We start from the raw sequence: 19,479 nt of genomic DNA on the forward strand, positions 1-19,479 counted from the left end.
GGTGGTGGAAATGTGCTTTAAATCTATCATGTGTATGCAACTTTGGCGAGATAATAGATGAAGGTAATCAGCCCCAAATGATAACAAATAATCAGTAGGCATTCCCAGAAGACATTCAAACAGTGGGTAAAAAAAAGTGAGAATTACAGAGGCAAACAAAGAATGCAGTTAAGCAATTAAGTAATCCAAGAGAGAGGAGACACCTTTGTCTCTGCTCTCTCCCTCCTGAGCCATGAGAGCAACTCCCAAACCTGGGTGTTGTGTCTCCAAGTTAGTTAGTTAGTTAGAACTAGGTATGCCTTTCCTATCTACTATGTATTTCTATAAATAAAATAGCTTTTCTTATTTTACTAAGTCTTACATCTCAGTGATCTCAGTGCAGGGTAAAAGCCTGCCACTTAGGTAAACGCACACATTGGCACACACACATCTCAGACTGTTGACAATCTCTGCTTATATCTATACAGATTTACATAACATGCATCACCTGAACTCACATGAGTTACCTTAGATCTTGCAACATTTGCAAATGAGAAGCAATAGGGTTTTATATTAGTTCTGATTGTCTACTGGGCTATCATAGGGTATGTGTTTTTTGCCTTTTCTATGGCAAAAACTCCAACATCAGTGGAATTTACGTGATGTGCTCTAATCAATTGAATTTGGCTAATGAATGCTTTATTCTTTCATCAGAACTTTAGCAGTAGTACTAAAATACTAATAAAAAAGGGACAGAGAAAAATACTTTACATACATCATTCAGCTGTATTGCTAATTATAGATATAGATATAAAGGATAAACAGCATTTTGTCAAAAGTATGTTTGTCTACATTTTATACCTTCTCCTTGGTTTTCCAAGCTTGGCATGGAATGCTTCTTATACAGAATTAATTTGAAATGCTGCATTATCATCATCATCATCTTCAAAATAAAAAATAAATGTACTGCCTTCAAGTTGATTCCAACTTATTGTGACCCTATGAATAGGGTTTTCATGAGAGGGAGTGACTGGCCCAAGGTCACCCAGTGAGTTTCATGGCTATGTCAGGATTCAAACCCTTGTACTACCCCCTATATGTGTGTGTTTATCTTTAATATTGTTTTAGGCTACTTAGATGTGAAGCAGCCAAGGCCAGCACCTTGTAGGCGTTTTTTTTTAAAAAAGTAACTGAAATGTAATTGTAGTGATTACTTTTGAGAAAAAGTAAAGTAATTTGTTACTTTCAGAGCAATTGAAATTGTAACTGTAATTATTTCTTTTTTTGGCCAAGTAATTGTAACTGTAATTTATTACTTTTTAAAAGTAATCTTCCAAGCTCTGGATATTCCATGTTTATTTTCCTTTGGAGGAGGTCACGGGAGGTGTCATGATATTCTGCAATATTAGCTTTCATATAGAAATATACAGGTTGAACATAGGTCAAAGCATACCAAACTCCACTACTCCCATATCTGATCTCTGGGGAGTAAAGAGGCTTTCAGATCCCTAAAGTTCAGCTTTCTATGTTTCTCTCACTTCGTATCCATCCAAATTGCAGCCTGACCAATTTGTGTCCTTCACAAATATCTGAACTACCTCATTTTTACTTAGGAAGGGAAGGCTCCTGGATATATTCAGAGCTAAATTGCTCCAAAGCACTTTTGTGTATTTATTTTAAGTGTGCTTGTTGGGGTTGCCCTTTTAATATTATTATAATTAATAGTTAAAAAGGATCATAATAGCTTTTGTAAATGATCACTTGCGATCCAAGACATGTGGTGCAATCAATCAATCAATATTTATTGCGGTCTATGACCAGTAAAAAGCATAGGTGTATCAGTTCATAAAATTACACACGTGCAGAACAGATAACGTGTTTCATGGGCATAAAAATTACACACGTACAGAACAGATAATGTGTTTCATGGGCATAAAAAGTGCATTGGTATGCTTAATACTTGATACATAAATAAAATAATTTGTTATGCATTATAAGAATAAAAAATAACAGAATTAAAATTAAAATTGAGTAGGTCAGAGTAAAATGTTTATAGGATATTCAAGAGGATAATTGAGTTCTTTTAGACTGGGCTGCGTATATGTATTTAGCAACGGAGAAAGTGATATTTTTATTTTGACCCCTCAGCAAGCAGGCAAGCAAGCACTCAGGAGATAGGTTAATACGGTTCTTTATGAATGGAGATAGATATTTGTTGCGTTCGCGGGAGTAGAGTGGGCATTCGAGAAACACGTGCCGAAGGGTTTCTATAGCACCCAGTTTGCAGGGACAGGTGCGTTGATTATACTCAATACCCTGGTATCTTCCCTCCAGTACTGCTGAGGTTAGGCAGTTGAACCTTGCTTTGGTAAGCGCGATTCTATATTTAGGGACAGTTAAAAAATCTAAATAGGGGGCGTGCGTATTAGGGTCCAAGTTCAGGTTGAAATGTTGAGGAGAGCAGACTTTGGTTGCTGCTGTCATTGTGGTTTGTATTTCTAGATCCCTGAGTCTCGATCGGATAGTGGATTTGGCTATTATTGGATCTAACGTGTATAAGTACTCAATGGATAAGCCTAATCTGGGAAGTTTATCCCGGAATGTTTTCATCCAGAGTGAGAGATAGGTGTCTGCCCATAGAAGTTGTAAATAACCGGGAAGGCAATCATAGGACAGTTTAATCCAAAAGTTGAATGCCTGAACCCATGCCTGAGATTCAAGCGAAGGTTGGGCAGCTTCCAATCTAAGCGCAGCATTAGGGACACACCTTGGGAGGGCAAAAATTTGGCGTAAGAAAGTGGAAAGTACTGCCTCTATGGAGGAACGATATGAGGTGATCCAAAGTGGGGCGCCGAAAAGAAGTTGAGGGATTATCTTTGCCTTAAAAACCTGGATGGCAGCCGGGATGTACTGCCCTCCTTTGGTATAAAAGAAATGTAGAATGCCTTTCATTGTGGTTCGGGCAGTCGAGACAGCCGCACGGATATGGGGGGACCAGGATAGGGAAGAATGGAAAATTATACCGAGATATTTATAGCTCGAAACTTGAGATATGCGGTTGCCATTAATTATCCAGTCTGAAGTTGTAGATTTCTTGGAAAACACTAGAATTTTGGTTTTGGAGAAATTAATATTTAGGTTATTGTCTGAACAGTATAGCATGAAGGCTCTAAATAAGCGTTTTAGACCAATTTTGGAGAAAGATAACAGAGCAGCGTCATCGGCATATAGCAGGATGGGACAACTATGGTTGCTTAATTTGGGGGAATGAAAGGTTGGAGAAAGACAGCTGGAACATAAATCATTGAGGAAGAGGTTAAACAATAAAGGGGCCAGAACACAGCCCTGTCTAACCCCTTTCGTTGAAGGGATCAGTTTTGTAAGGCCCCCGTCGCTTCCACAGCGGACGCGTATAGAGGTGTTCTGGTGTAAATTATATATTAAACAGAGGAGTCTTTTATCTATTGTCGTTCTTGAGAGTTTATCCCATAGTTTCTCCCTTGAGATGGAATCAAAGGCTGATTTCAGGTCAACGAACGCAACGTAAAGGCCATTCCTTGTTCGGTTGGTGTATTTCTCTGCCAGGTGATTAAGGAGTAGGCAGTGATCCAGCACGGATCTGCCTCTCCTGAATCCTGCTTGTTCAGAGCCCAAGATGTTCTCCTCCTCTATCCATAAGGATAATTTCCTCTTCAAATGACTGGCATAGAGTTTCCCCACTGCCGACAGTAAGCTGATTGGTCTATAATTGAGGGGATCCGCTCTGGATCCTTTTTTGTATATGGGGATTACTGTGGCTTCCCGCCAGTCCTCTGGGAAGTGACCTGTATTGTTAATGACTGTAAATAAGTTGGCCAATATGGGAGCCCACCATTCGTGATGGGATTTCAAGATCTCTGGGGGTAAATTGTCACCTCCTGGGGCCTTGGCCGCTTTCAGGTCAGCAATTAGCTCTGTTATTTCACTGTGTTGCACAGGTGGCCAATCTGGAAGCTTTTCGATGTTAAAGGGGAAGGAATAGTTAGTAAGAGTCTCATGGGTGGGTGCATACAAGTCTGAGAAGTGTTGTTCCCATATGTAAGGTGGAATATTACACGGAGCTTGCAAGGTGTATTTCAAAGCTCCAGAGACAATAGACCAGAAGGTTTTAGAGTTTTTAAGTCTGGACGCACTGATTAGAGACTTCCAACCCTCATAAATTGCTTGCCTTTTTTTAGTGGTTATTAGAGTTTTGTACTTACTTTTGGTAGCGTAGTATTCAGGAGGGAGAGCAGTATGGTTCTGCTGGCGACATGTGGTGCAAGGAGTACCCAGACTAAAAGACATATCTCCTTAGCCTTTGACTTCCATTAAAAAAGATAGCATAGACAGAATTGTAGTGTGTCATTTAATTTATATCTCAGTCCTTATAGTATGTGATAGTGATTCTGTCATGTGATTCCAGATGGAGATGGCCAATGGCAGCACCGTCCACGAATTCATTTTGCTGGGATTTGACGTTCAACAGCGGACACGATTCTTGCTCCTTGGCTTTTTCTGCATTCTCTACATGCTCACTTTGGCTGAGAACGTCACCATCATCACAGTGGTGTCCCTAGATAACCACTTGGCCCAGCTTCCCATGTACATCCTGCTGAGTAATTTCTCCTGGATGGAGATGTGCTACGTGACTGCCACCGTGCCTCGTATGCTCTCTGACCTGGTTTCCCCTTATGGAATCATCTCCTTCCAGGCCTGCTTCCTCCAGTTCTACATTTTCTTCTCTCTTGGCACCACAGAGTGCTTCTTCCTTTCAGCCATGGCTTTGGATCGGTACTTGGCCATCTGCCACCCTCTGCGCTACCCACAACTTATGACCCTGCTATGCCTTGGTAGGGACATGTTGGGTTGTTGGCTTCCTGTGGTATCTTATCCCTCTGATTTTGATCTCCAAGTTGTCCTTTTGTGGTCCTAACATTATTGACCACTTTTTGTGTGATCCTGAGCCAATTCTGTCCCTGGCCTGCCCTCCACTCGGAAATGCTCCCTTTGTCTTACAAATATTTCTGTATGCTCTGGTTTTAAGCAATGTGTTCTTTGTTTTGCTATCATATGGCTTTGTCATTCTCAACCTGATAAAATCTTCAAACGAAGCCAGTCGTAGGAAAGCCTTTTCTACCATCTCTTTCCATATAATGGTGGTGACACTTTTTTATGGCACTGTAGCAGTGGAGTACTTTATTCCAGGTGGAGAAAGTCGCTCAGAGGCCACCAAGGCAATCACGCTCTTCTACGCAGCCATTACACCCTTTCTTAACCCCCTGATCTACTGTCTGAGAAATGATCAGGTGAAAGAGGCCCTGGGCAGGTTGCTAAAGAGAAAGGAAACATTTCTAAGGAGAAAGGTGACAGTATAATAAGGAGACGAGTCAAGAAAAAGAAAAACCGCAGAACTCTCAACTACTCAAATGAGGTCATAAAATTAAAACACTCAGCTAAATAAGAGTTCCAACTCTTCCCATTTTTGTTTTGTGATGTCCAGTGAAGATGCTCCAAATCAGTAAGGAAATTGTTGGTAGTGTGTCAGCCATACAGCATGACAAGAAATTTCCTTCTATCTTTGAGTACCAGAATACAAGGCCTGGACCTAGGGGTGTGCAGAGTCTTTCTGCAGGGGCCAATTAATGAAGTGAAACAGGGTGATTTCAAGTGCTTCCTTCTCTCTGCTCACTGGCATATGGTCTGTGCCATATAGCTCTATATTCTTCCAAAGCTCCATCTTTCTATAGGTTTATGGGGTTTGCAACAAGTCTGGCTGTCCAAAATGTTGCCTGTGGAGCATTGAAGACCTCTGAATTTTTATATTTGTTCTTGTTAAAGCACAGCAGCAGAGGCTTTTTTAAGTTAAAAGCTTCCTTTTATTTTTTAATATATCCTATGCTGCTCTATTTAACAGCAACAACAAAAAATCCCCCAAAGCAGAGCTCTTCGGACCTCCTCAGGCAGCCTCACAAGATAACCTCACTTTCTGGATAGCCTTAAAGAAGACACAAAGAAGCATCAGAAACACCAGTAAGTCTTTATAATATTCTAGTTTCTGTAATAAGTAGTCCAGGCAACAATACACATCACTCAACCACCTCTGCATTATCTTAAGGTAGGAAAGAGCAAGAAAGAAACTCCCACTCCCACCCACCCCGAATATAGCCACTGTAATCCATGCTCTGGGAATATCCAGATTGGATTACTGCAGTGCACTCTATGTGGGGCTGTCCTTGAAGATGACTCAGAAACTTTAGCTAGTAAAAAATGCAATCACCAGATTACTGGCTGGGGTTTCCTTTGGAACTCATATAACCCCTGTTTTAAAACAGATGCATTGGTTGCCAATTTATTTCTGGCTCAATTCAAGATGTTCATGCTAGTCTTTAAAGCCCCAAACAACTTACAGTAGGTCCCAATATCTGCGAAACCACCTCCTTTCCTACAGAATGCCCCAGGTGTTAAGATCAACAGAGGGGGTCCTCTTGGTAGTTCCACCTCTCTCTGGATAGGCCAGGAGAGGGCATGCTCTGTGGCAGCCCCTAAATTGTTGATTTCCCTCCCCACAGAAATGCACTCTTTGCCCTGGCCTTTGACACCTGAGATGCATGTTTTCAGGACCGACCCTATTCTTGGCGTTGTCATTTGTTCTAATTGTTTTAATACTGACTTTTAAATTGCTGTAACCACCCAAACTGAGATCTGCTGATGAAGGGCAAGTAGTAGTAGTAGTAGTAGTAGTAGTAGTAGGAATGGTAGGAATGGTAGTGATGGTGGAGGGGTCTCTAATAATAAAAAAGTAATGTTAAAAAAGTAACGTCCAGGAAAGAAGCTCCTTTTTAACAAAGCCTTTTTGGGTGCAGGGTGATGCACACTCTGACATAGTGAAAATGTGGCTCCTTGTCTGTTGGATTGCAACTGCTGCAGGAAGCTCTCACACATGTGGATGGAATGATAGAAAGGTGACGCAGGCCTATAAGGCCATCAAGCTGTTCTGCCCTTCCTGTCCAGGAGCTTCTTGGGTCAGCGGCTCACCCAAGGAGCTCCCTGGGGTGGGGTGAGCCTTCCTTCCCTTCTTGCTAGGTTGTCTTCTCGGATCCGACTGACAGCCCGAAGGCAGGCAGATCCTATCTTCTTCCCCAACGGGGGCTGGTGTTGGCGGCTGGTCTCCTCCAGTTGTCTCTCCCCCTCATCAGAGGGAGGTGGATCTTCTTCTTCCATAGGGAATGCGGAAGTAGTGTCAGCTGGAAGTAGCAATCATATGTGACAAAGTCTTCTTTCTTTCTGTGAAAGTGATTTCAGCTCATCAAGAGATCCTGGCAGTATAAGTTTACCAGTGATTAAACTGATAAGAACAGATACTACAGTTGATCTTAGCCAACAGGCCAAGAAATGATTTATTTGCTCTTTTCCCTTGAATTTTTGTAATTTTTAACCTCGAAATGCTTATATATATTCTTTGTATCAACTGTCCTCTTTTGAAATTCTTGTATTAATATTTCACTGTGACGGCCAATGGCTATGAACAATAAAAGGACACATACATACATACATACAAAATTGTAAGCAGTAAAATCACAAAAACATAAAAATTAAAATACATAAAATACTATATATATAATATATGTATATGTATATGTACAGTAGGGCCCCACTTTACAGCGCTTCGCTTTACAGCATTCCGCTAATATAGTGGCTGTCAACTGCAGAAAGGCCCCGCTCCTACGGCGCTTGTTTCACTTTTACGGCGTTTTTTGGCCGTCGGGCGCCATTTTGGTCAATGTTAGTCAATGTGTTCCACTTTACAGTGGTTTTTGCTTTACAGCGGTGGTCCGGAACGTAACCCGCTGTATGAGTGGAGCCCTACTGTATATGTATATGTATATATATAGGGATTGGTACTAAAGGCTATCTCCATTTTGAGCTGTAATATAGGTTCTGAGTTGCTCTGTGTAAAATGAAGCTCTGTGTTCCCCAATGGCAATAACTTATCCCTGTTTGGCCAACGTGTACAAAATTTTAAGTCACACAAGCTATTCCAGAGTGGATTAAGGCTGCCATATTCAGGCAGGTACCTACAAGGATGTGAAGGGCACCTTTAAGCCTTTTAAAAAAAAAGCAAAGACAAGTCTATAACTTTTCATTTTGTCACAGAATAGGATGCAAGTTGCAGTCACAATCATCCCTTGGAGGAGGAGGCATGAGGTCTACCAAATTTCAGAAGGATACCTTATCACAGTCAATGTCATTTGGATGCCTATTTGGAAATATGGACTCCCTATATTAATTAATATGTTTAAGTCAGGGTGGATGGGATATACTTATTGTTAATATCAGCTGACAATATTTATTTCTTTTTCTCTGTTATATTTGCAACAACAACAGGATAGTTGCAGTGGTTTTCTCCGCTAAGGCATTGGGTGGCTAATCACTTAACCTACCCTAGTGCTTTGTGGGGAATCAGTATGAATCTTGCTGACACTGAGTAAAATACATACATACATACATACTACCCTGCCAAATTGCAGACAAATAGGTCCAGGGGTTTTGGTGGGGAAAGTAAAAAACCATCAGGCAATTAGTAGACCACCAGATAAAGCTCTAAAATCAATGACAGTGTCATGTTTTTGAGGGAAGGACTGGGTGTTTCCCTCTGGCTCTTTATAACCTTTCCTGAGGTGGTTGAGTGGTGTACATTCAGGTTTGTACATGTTATAAAATGTTGCAGCTTCTGCTGTTTATTTTTGTGGTCCAATAAACTTTAGAAGCCTCTGTGAGTAGGGTTGCCAGGTCAGAAGCATCCCAAAACCTGAGATTTGAGGGGCGGGCCTGAGTGATGTCATGGGGCAGGCCTGAATGATGTCACAGGGTGGGCCCAAGTGATGTCATTAAGCATGACACATTAAGCATCAATCACAGTTGCTTGGAGCATACAATTGAAAAAAAATTCTGGTTTAGATTCTCTGTAAAAACATTAGTAACACAGGAAAGAAGCAAAGTAACAAGAACACCAACAAACATACAAAAATATAATTCTCCATCTTTTGAGATGGCAGGTGTTGCCACCACTTACCATATGCTCAGAGGCACATGTTACCAAATTCTTCTAAGCTACACAGCAAGTGGATTGGACTGTGAAAGACCAACCCAAATTGTGTTTGCATTTTGACAAATTTGTAGAGAAGTACAGTATCTTGGAGAGGAGTTCAGGTCTGCTGCTCCCCTGGTGCATTTACTATAGCTGCCCAATTTCCCTGCTTTTTAAAGTTTGGTAGAAATATCTGTGGGCTATAGGTACATTCTTAAACCACAAGGTTTTTTGTGTATTAGTGAATTTAATCCAATATCTGCTTTTCTGGGAGTAAAGCAATTTCTGGCAGTAAAGCATGTACCTGGAGTAAACTCCATTGAACTCCATTAGGACTTACTTTTGAGTAGACATGGTTAGGATTGTGCTGTAAATTAATGGTGCTTGTGAGTAAACATAGCACAGACTTGTGTTGGTGTTGTAAACCTTTCTCTCTCCCTCCAACCCTATTTTTAAAGAAATTAGACAGGGTTTATCACAGTTTTTATTATGTAGGAAACTAATACTGATTTTTTAAAAAAATGAATGAAGTTTATTTATTTATTTTTATTTATTTATTATTTGATTTATATCCTGCCCTTCCTCCCAGGAGGATCCCAGGGCAGCAAACAAAATGTGTACTGTATATCTCATACAGAGTGGCTCAGTTTGTTCTAGCAGCGAAGAGGTTGCATTCTTGTTACTTGGAAAATTTAGAACTTTTAATATGATTGTTTTAACAGTTGTAATGATGTTATTATGCTGATAATATGTTTTTACTTGTATATTGGATGTTTTTATGTTGTGCACCGCCCAGAGAGCTACAGCTATTGGGCGGTATAGAAATATAATTAATAAATAAATAAAATAAATAAATAAAAGCACTAAAAACACTTTAAAAATCATAAAAACGGACTTTAAAATATATTAAAACAAAACATATATAAAAACATTTTTAAAAGCTTTAAAAACATTTTTTTAAGAAAAGTTTTAAAAACATATTAAAAAGCAATTCCAACACAGACGCAGACTGGGATAAGTCTCAACTTAAAAGACTTGTTAAAAGAACAAGTTCTTTATCACTTCAGGGTACAGTTTTCCCTGGTTGAGTAAGCCCCATTGAATACATTGGGACTTGCTTCTGAGTAAACAAACATAGGATTGCACTATAAATATCTTGACAGGTTGTATAAATAATAAACATATTTGATAGTCATGCTTATATAAATATCTTCATAGAATCATAGAATGGTAGAGTTGGAAGGGGCCTATAAGCAGCTGCCAGCCCCACTCAACGGCATGGAAGCACTGACATGACACAGTAATGAACTGCCTAGCCAAAGCCATCCCTGCCTCAATGGGCACCATCTCCCTGAACCGCTCCATACCCGACACTGGGAGTCAACTGAGGTCAGACATTGTCATCCGCCAGGAAGAACAGAAGAAAATCACCATGATAGATGTAACCATCCCCTTTGAAAACAGAAAGGCGGCTATGAAGGAAGCCAGGGAATGCAAGCACCACAAGTACCTCCCTCTGACAGACGCACTCAGGCAGAGGGGGTACGAAGTCACCGTGCATGCCCTCCTAGTTGGAGCCCTAGGAGGCTGGGACCCCGACAACAAGCCCGTACTGAGAGCTTGTGGCGTGGGCAAACGCTACGCCAAACTCATGCGCAAGCTGATGGTTTCAGATACCATCCGGTGGTCCCATGATATCTACGTTGAATACATCACGGGCCACCGCCAGTACGAGGAACCAGCTCGCCCCCCTAACCCAAGAGGGGGAGAGCCACAAATGGTCCATCCTCCACAATCACTGTGAGGATGGTCCAACAAGATCCCAAGTAAACGGCTCGCCCTCCTAACCCAGAGGAGGGGAGCCACCACCACAGGCTTGCCCCGCTGCGCCCAGAGGGGGCGAGCCACAAATTGCTCCCTCCTCCCTTGTGAGGAGGGAGCCCCAGCCTCTTGGCCTTTGCCCAAATGGGGTCAGAGGCAAGAGGCAACACCGTGTTGCGGACAAGCCCAAGTCCCCCCATCTGCTGGAGGAGCCTGGGTCCACCCTGCTCCCCAGCTACAGACTCTGTGTCAGAAGATCCACCCTCGACCCATCAACGCAACTCCTGGAGAGGACCCACATGCTAGATGCTTGTACTGCATCCAACCTCCCAACCATCTAAAATGCTGCATTCTACCTGTGCTCTGCTTACTTCATGTAACCTTACGCTCCGGGAACTACTATGTGCGCCCTATAACGGTGCCATCTAAATATGCCGGATGCGTCAGCCTCACCACAGAGAAAGCCTTCAGAAGAGCCCCCTGCCTTGGAGACGAACTCCTGCTACCCAGGACCGATGACTGGAGGCTGCAATCAGCAGAAGAGGGCTGGCCCGGCTCACCGGCCCCACACAAGGTGAGACTGTCTCTGCCCTGGTCTCCCTTCCTGATACTCTGAAAACTCATTTATGGGACTTTAACCTGGACTTGCCACCTTCCCCAAAAGGACTTGCATGCCTTACCATATGTTGCTTAATAACATTGCTTATGAGAACTTTTTCTGTGTGCACCTGACCTGTACGGGAACGATATATGCTGCTTCATTGCCTGTATACTGATCTGTAATTGAAACATTCTCTAATAAAAAGATTAATCTGTTGCTTACAATTTTATTAGGTACATGTCTAATTTTATTTTTGTAAGCTGCCCTGAGTGCCCTATTTAGAAGGGCAGGATAGAAATAAGTAAAATAAATAAATAAATAGCCTAGAGTAACTCAGAAACAGATCTTAAATTTTATAAATACACAGATATACAAGTTGAATATTGGAGTCAGCACACACTCCTGCCTGAAACACATGAAGCTCTATGAATAGTTCCCATTACAATTAAAAATTATTTCCTCTCTGTAATAAAATGGATTGGCTGATGTTGTTAAAATATTCCTGTCTCAGTTGTGTGATTTTTTTTTGTTCCATGAAACGAAATATACACAACAGAAATAATTAGGGTCAGACCCTAAATGGTATTTATTGTATATATGTAATGACATCCAAAACATATGTCATGTGTTGTATATGATTGTGCCTATTTGCATGTAACAGCCCCCTCCATTCGCACGGTCCACGCATAGAAAAAAGGGAAGGAGGTTCCCAAAGATGTGGAAACCTCTGCATGCAGAGTCCCACACCTGATGTTTTCCATGCTACAGACTTCCATATGAATGAGTGGTCAAAGGGGGTGGAGCTAGCCAGTCATATACAATATCAGAGGAGTAGTCAAGAGGCACAGATCCACATCCCTTTTATTTTATTTTTATTTTATGAAACGTGTGTCCTTCCAAACGAGACCAGGCTGGCAAATAACAAACTAGTAAAAACAGACTTTTTTTGAAAAAAAAGAAGAAAACATTAAAAACATTAAAAACATCTAAAACACACTCACATATCCTCACAACTTTAAAAGCACTTGCATATCCTCACAGCTAATAACTTCGGGCACAGTATATTTCAGCCGTTAAATGCCTGGTTGAAAAAAAAATGAAGTGTTAATGAGGGAGGCAAACAGATCTCATTGGGGAGGGCATTCCACAAATGGGGAGCTGCTACTAAGAAGGCCATGTCATTGGTCAGCTCCAAACAGGCAGCACAATCCTCCCCTCCCCCCAAAAAAGAAGTCCACTTTGCTAAATAGTCTGGAAACAATCTTCATTTTTTGTGGAGACAGCCACTGTCTGCCCCCCTCCTCAACAATGTCCCACAAAATGTCAGTCCAGCTGCTATTGGTGGTGCCAGCAAATAGTGGTTGCTGCAAAGTAAGCTTTGGAACAATAAAAAAGCCATGCTGTTCATAATACCAAGCCTCACCCCCAAGCGACTGCTGGAAAATTTCTGTCACCTCAGAGAATATTCAGCACAATCACCCCCACCCTGTTTTGTCATTAGTCAACTGGGAGGAGACTGTAAGGAAGCTCTTTTGTCTCAATCTCAAAGGTTTGTGCTTTCCAAAGGGCTGCTTCTTCGAAATGTTGCCCTTTCTGAAGTGAAAAATGCATAGTCTGGGCCCAGAGCCTATGAGTGAGAGACTGCTAAAAGTGAAGAAGGAATGTGGGAAGGGAACATTCACAGGCGTTTCCCTGAAAAAAATGTCTTCTGAGAAAGGTTGACAAAAGTGCAATCCTGTTTTCAGACAAAAGTTTCTGCACGAAATGGCATTATGCGCAAGAGACATATCCCCAAGGTTCATTTTAGTCACTGATTAAAACTGCAGTCAGAACTGAAGAGTGGCTTTTGAGCTCTGGTCTGTCCAAAAGCCTGGTTGCTCTTTCTGCCACCGAGGCCACAATATGGTTCTTCCTGCCATCAGCCCTACAGATGAGTAAGCACCACTTCAATTTACAGAGAACAACAGCCTGCCTCACAAATTCTGTCACAGCATTTCTGGAGAGCTGTCTACTGGACAGATCAACGTTCTGGTTCTTACTGAGGTATGGAAATAGAAGTTATTACCAACAGGAAAATTGGGATAGGAATCATAGAGGGATGGATTTGAATGAGTGTCAATCTCGAGAAAAAATGACTAGGGTTTCTTCAAGGAATATTCATAGACAATTGCAAAAATAGAGGAAGGAAAGAGCAAGGGAGAAGCACCACCCCATTTCATGGGTCTATTCGTTCCCTGCTAAAGTGCTTTTTTCACAAGAGTGAACAAATTTCAGTGAATGTTTCAGGAAGTGGGAGGTTTGGCATTCACCTAATTTAAGTTTGTGCAGTGGCCAAAGGTTTCCTCTTTTGCTTAAAAAAAATCCCTCATGGAAGTTAAGTAAGGTGAGTGCCTACCCTATCCCACCACCTGAAAATTTCACCAACATCTGCCTTTCCTCAGTCTCTGTGGATGGCCTCATTTCACTGACCCCCTGAATGGACGCAAACATCTGAACTTAATTAAGTAAAAGACTCAAATCATCTGCTTTCCTTCATGCAGACCTTATCACCTTCCTGCTTTTCCTTATCACCTTCCCCCCACCCCTTGCCTTGCACAAGATCCACAGAGATCTACCGTAAGCGTTAGCTACATCACAGTCCACTACAGATCTACTCCGAAGTTGATCCCACTGAATTCAATGACCCTTCCAAGATACTATAAAAGTCCAAGCCTATACATGCTTACTCAGAAATAAACCCCATGTAGTTCAGTTGTACCTATTCCCAGGAAAGTGTGCATAGGATTACAGACTTAATGGTTTTGTTAACAGAAGTTGGGATGGTTCTCCTTTCAAGCTGTTTGGGGATCTCTTCTTGACACTCAAGAACATTTTTTGCATCTCTCATCCAAAGCATCTACTAATTGAAGGTCCAGGGTGGTCAGATGAATTTTCATCAGCAGGAGCTGATGATGCTTTCAAAAGGTAACAAGAGAGAAAGAATCATGAGAGGAAGAGGTATTTTAGGACATAATGGTGCTGTTTGCACTGGGGACAGCCTGAAAAGAAATAAGAAATGAAGAAGAAACAAGAGTGTTGAACATTTTGTTTTACTAATTGTTCTTTCAATGATTTCATATATTCCTGGGTTCAATGGCAGGAGTGATGAGACATTTCACTAGGAGACGTAATGATATTCACAAGAAGATTCACACGCCCACACTGAAGGCAATGCTGACAGTGCCTCATTCAAACCAAACTATAAAGTGCATTTGTGGTAGTTACCTATTATACCTCATAGTTGTTATCTAATCAGAAACACAGTTGTTTCTGAAGAATTATCATACATGATCTCAGATGGGAGAAGGAACTGCTGACTGGCTCTCCCCTACCCCTCAGTGGCATGTCTGCTTAACCTTTGCCTTTCAACGGAAAAATAGAGATAGACAGGTTAAGGGTATGCACTGGCCTCAAGATTCACCCTTTATGTATATCTCTGCAATTTAAAAAATCCTGATCTGTTTTCTGAGTTGGTTCCAAACAGCTCTGTAAAAATTAATCACTGCATTGCCCAATCACTATAATGAGGAATCTAAAATTGGCTATAACTGTTTTCCCTTTTGGCCAAAGTGGACAAAATCTAAAAGCACAGGAGCCCTTCTGAGGGGGATTAAGCCTGCCAAATTGCAGATAGATTCTCTAATAAGCAAAAAAAACCCAAAAAAACCCTTGCGGTTTAACAATGTACTTATAGCTACATATGTTTCTATCAAATTTCAAAAAAGCAGGGGAATTAGGCGGCTATGGTGAATGCACCAGGGGAGCAGGAGACCTGACCTCCTGTCTGAGATATTGTACTGCCCTACACATTTGTAAAAATGCAAACACAATTTGGTTTGGTCTTTCACAGTCCAAGCCACTTACTGTGTAGCATGGAAGAATTTGGTAACTTGCCTCTGAGCATATAGTGAGTGATGGCAACACCTGCAATCAGGACTACATTTCCAAAGATGGAGTATTACATTTTTGTATGTTTGTTGGTGCTCTTGCTTTGCTTCTTTCCTGTGTTACTCCTGTTTCTACAGAAACAGTTTTCTCACGTGGCTCTCCCTCTCTCTGGAATATTGTTGGAGGTTTGACTCTGTTTTTAGTTTTTTGTCAGTCTGTTTTATTCCCAGACTGACAAAAATTATTGGGAACTGGCAAGAGACTAGGAGGTAGGTTCAGTCTCACACTTCTGTTTGTGTGTTTTGCTTCAGTTATGTGCCTCTCATAGAGAGACTCTCACTAGGCAGCAAGAGATGACTACCCCAAGCAACTAATTTGGGGCACCATGCAATAAATTATTAGCTATTTTAATTTTTGGTTGTTGTATATTTACTGTCAGGAAGAGGTACTTGTGAGATTTTCTGCCTCAAATGCCAACATAACTTTTCAAGCTATGGTACTATGACCTTGACTTGGGGGCAGGGCACCATTTGTTGTTCTGCTTCAAGTAGCAAAATGTCTTGGGCTGCACCTGCTTGCAGTCATTTCATATACTGGACAACTAACATGGCTTTTTGGTGAAGGGCAAGAGAGAATAAGACTGTTATCTCAAAAACAGTTGTGCTTGAGGAAAAGATGGCAAACATATGGAGAACTGAACTTTTCTGCAATAATATAGACATTTGCATAGGGTATTTTTTTCTACTCATGGAATATTAAATCTTTAAGTCCTAAATCCTTTGTCATCCCCTCCCCCTTGTGCACACCCTTTCCGCTGTCTTTCTCCCTATGCATGTAGGTCAAAATGACAACTGGTGTAGTTTGGGAATTAACAGAATGAGAGCTGAATTACAATTCAAAAAAGAACTTCCCTGCTGGTGTCTGCTACTGATGTGGGGGGCATTTTGTTAGGGAGAAGTGATGAGAGGGGGTAATTTGCTGCTGAAACTTTTTATCTGCAACCCCTTCCCTGGCCACTTTCCCCTAGCTAATGGAGGTCAATAAGGAAAAATATGGGGCAATGCACTGGTAAAGTGGTAGGCATGGAAAACAGCCCCTTCCATCTGCTTCACCTCCCCAAATGCACCCTAGCAAATGCTTTGCACGTTGACAGCACACATTGAGTTGGTTTTCTGATATTTGCTGCTGAAAGTGTAGTTCCATGCTGGGTGCAGCTGGGACGTTCTGAGTTCATATCTTACCACAGCCATGAACTCGCTGGATGACCTTTTGGCCACACCCACACCAGACATTTATGCCACTTTAAGCAGTCATGACTTCCCCCAAAGAATCCTGGCAAGTGTAGTTTGTGACGGGTGCTGAGTTTTATTAGGAGACTCCTATTCTCCTGACAGAGCTCCAATGTCCAAGTGGTTTGTCAGCCCCTCTTCTCAGACAATTCTGTTCTGTGAGGGGAATTGGGGTCTCCTAACAACTCTCAGGACCCTTCACAAATTACACTTCCCAGGATTCTGGGAAATCATGACTGTTTAAAGTGGAATAAATCTCTGGTGTGGATGTAGCCTTAGTGAGTTATTTTTCTTTCCAGCCTGCCCATCATTCATATGGACATTAAAAAAATCTGGACTATTATAAAGGTTAGAATTTTATTTGAAACACATTTCAACACTCTAAAAAGGACTGTCAGTCATTAGAGCAGTATGACATTGGAACCAATTACCTAGGGAAGTGGTGGGCTCTCCAACATTGGAAGCATTCAAGAGGCAGCTGGACAGCCACCTATCAGGTGTGCTTTAACTTGGATTCCTGCATTGAGCAGGGGTGTGGACTCGATGACCTTATAGGTTCCTTCCAACTCTACTGTTCTATAATTTTCTGTTACCGGAGACATCTCTCTCTCTCTCTCTCTCTCTCTCTCTCTCTCTCTCTCTCTCTCTCTTTCTCTCTCTCTCACTCACTCACTCACTCACACACACACGCACACACGCACGCACGCACTCATGCACTCACGCACTCACACAGCCGCTGAGCATTCCATAACAGAGCATGCTCAGTACTCATTTGGGCTGTTTTGGGAGTCATCCCCTTTCTGTTTTCTCTCTCACTTTTTTGTATTCAGCAACACTTGGGGTTCCCTCATGCCCACTAATACTCCTTATTATGTATGATATGGATGGTGATACCATGGCTACATAAGCAACAACACTTCCAGCCTGAGCTTCAGAAACAGAGGGAATGACACTCTGACCAGTTTAAGTGGTTAGTGTTTAAATCTGATTGGAAACTGTTCAATTTGATACAAGGTGGCTATTAAGCATGACCTAAAAGCTGCAATTCCAAGCATACTTACTTGGAAGTAGTTCCCATAGCAGTAAATAGGATTTACTTCTGGGAGTATAGAATCAATCCATAAGAGTCTCCCAGTAGACACCATACATGTAAGCACATGGCTTTTCCCCAAGAATCTTGGGGACTGTAGTTTACTCCTCACAGAGGTATAATTCCCAGCACCCGTAACAAACTACAGTTCTCAGGATTCTTTTTTGGGGTGGTGGTGGAAATGTGCTTCAAATCTATTATGTGTATGCAACTTTGGCGAGATAATAGCTGAAGGTAATCAGCCCCAAATGATAACAAATAATCAGTAGGCATTCCCAAAAGACATTCAAACAGTGGGTAAAAAAAAGTGAGAATTACAGAGGCAAACAAAGAATGCAGTTAAGCAATTAAGTAATCCAAGAGAGAGGAGACACCTTTGTCTCTGCTCTCTCCCTCCTGAGCCATGAGGGCAACTCCCAAACCTGGGTGTTGTGTCTCCAAGTTAGTTAGTTAGTTAGAACTAGGTATGCCTTTCCTATCTACTATGTATTTCTATAAATAAAATAGCTTTTCTTATTTTACTAAGTCTTACGTCTCAGTGATCTCAGTGCAGGGTAAAAGACTGCCACTTAGGTAAACGCACACATTGGCACACACACATCTCAGACTGTTGACAATCTCTGCTTATATCTATACAGATTTACATAACATGCATCACCTGAACTCACATGAGTTACCTTAGATCTTGCAACATTTGCAAATGAGAAGCAGTAGGGTTTTATATTAGTTCTGATTGTCTATTGGGCTATCATAGGGTATGTGTTTTTTGCCTTTTCTATAGCAAAAACTCCAACTTCAGTGGAATTTATGTGATGTGCTCTAATCATTTGAATTTGGCTAATGAATGCTTTATTCTTTCATCAGAACTTTAGCAGTAGTACTAAAATATTAATAAAAAAGGGACAAAGAAAAATACTTTACATACATCATTCAGCTGTATTGCTAATTATAGATATAGATATAGATAAACAGCATTTTGTCAAAGTATGTTTGTCTACATTTTATACCTCCTCCTTGGTTTTCCAAGCTTGGCATGGAATGCTTCTCATACAGAATTAATTTGAAATGCTGCATTATCATCATCATCATCATCATCTTCAAAATAAAAAATAAATGTACTGCCTTCAAGTTGATTCCAACTTATTGTGACCCTATGAATAGGGTTTTCATGAGAGGGAGTGACTGGCCCAAGGTCACCCAGTGAGCTTCATGGCTATGTGGGGATTTGAACCCTTCTACTTCCCCCTATGTGTCTGTGTTTAGCTTTAATATTGTTTTAGGCTACTTAGATGTGAAGCAGCCAAGGCCAGCACCTTGTAGGCGTTTTTTTAAAAAAGTAACTGAAATGTAATTGTAATGATTAAAAAGTAAAGTAATCAGTTACTTTCAGAGCAATTGTAATTGTAACTTGAATTATTACTTTTTTGGCCAAGTAATTGTAACTGTAATTTATTACTTTTTAAAAGTAATCTTCCAAGCTCTGGATATTCCATGTTTATTTTCCTTTGGAGGAGGTCACGGGAGGTGTCATGATATTCTCCAATATTAGCTTTCATATAAAAATATACAGGTTGAACATAGGTCGAAGCATAACCAAAGTCCACAACTCCCATATCTGATCTCTGAGGAGTAAAGAGGCTTTCAGATCCCTAAAGTTCAGCTT

At 41.2% G+C, this 19,479-nt stretch overlaps 1 non-coding gene and 1 pseudogene across 1 annotated transcript; one reads left to right on the top strand and one right to left on the bottom strand.

Annotated features, from left to right (window-relative positions):
* Positions 1–4,423: 4,423 nt before the first annotated feature.
* On the top strand, positions 4,424–5,375 carry LOC133367394 (olfactory receptor 11G2-like; annotated as a pseudogene).
* A 1,826-nt stretch (positions 5,376–7,201) lies between these two features.
* Positions 7,202–7,397, bottom strand: LOC133368120 (U2 spliceosomal RNA). Its single transcript, XR_009758589.1, has one exon. It is a non-coding gene; the product is annotated as a U2 spliceosomal RNA (small nuclear RNA).
* Positions 7,398–19,479: the final 12,082 nt, after the last annotated feature.

Source organism: Rhineura floridana, chromosome 11 (assembly GCF_030035675.1).
Source record: "Rhineura floridana isolate rRhiFlo1 chromosome 11, rRhiFlo1.hap2, whole genome shotgun sequence".
NCBI lineage: Eukaryota > Metazoa > Chordata > Lepidosauria > Squamata > Rhineuridae > Rhineura > Rhineura floridana.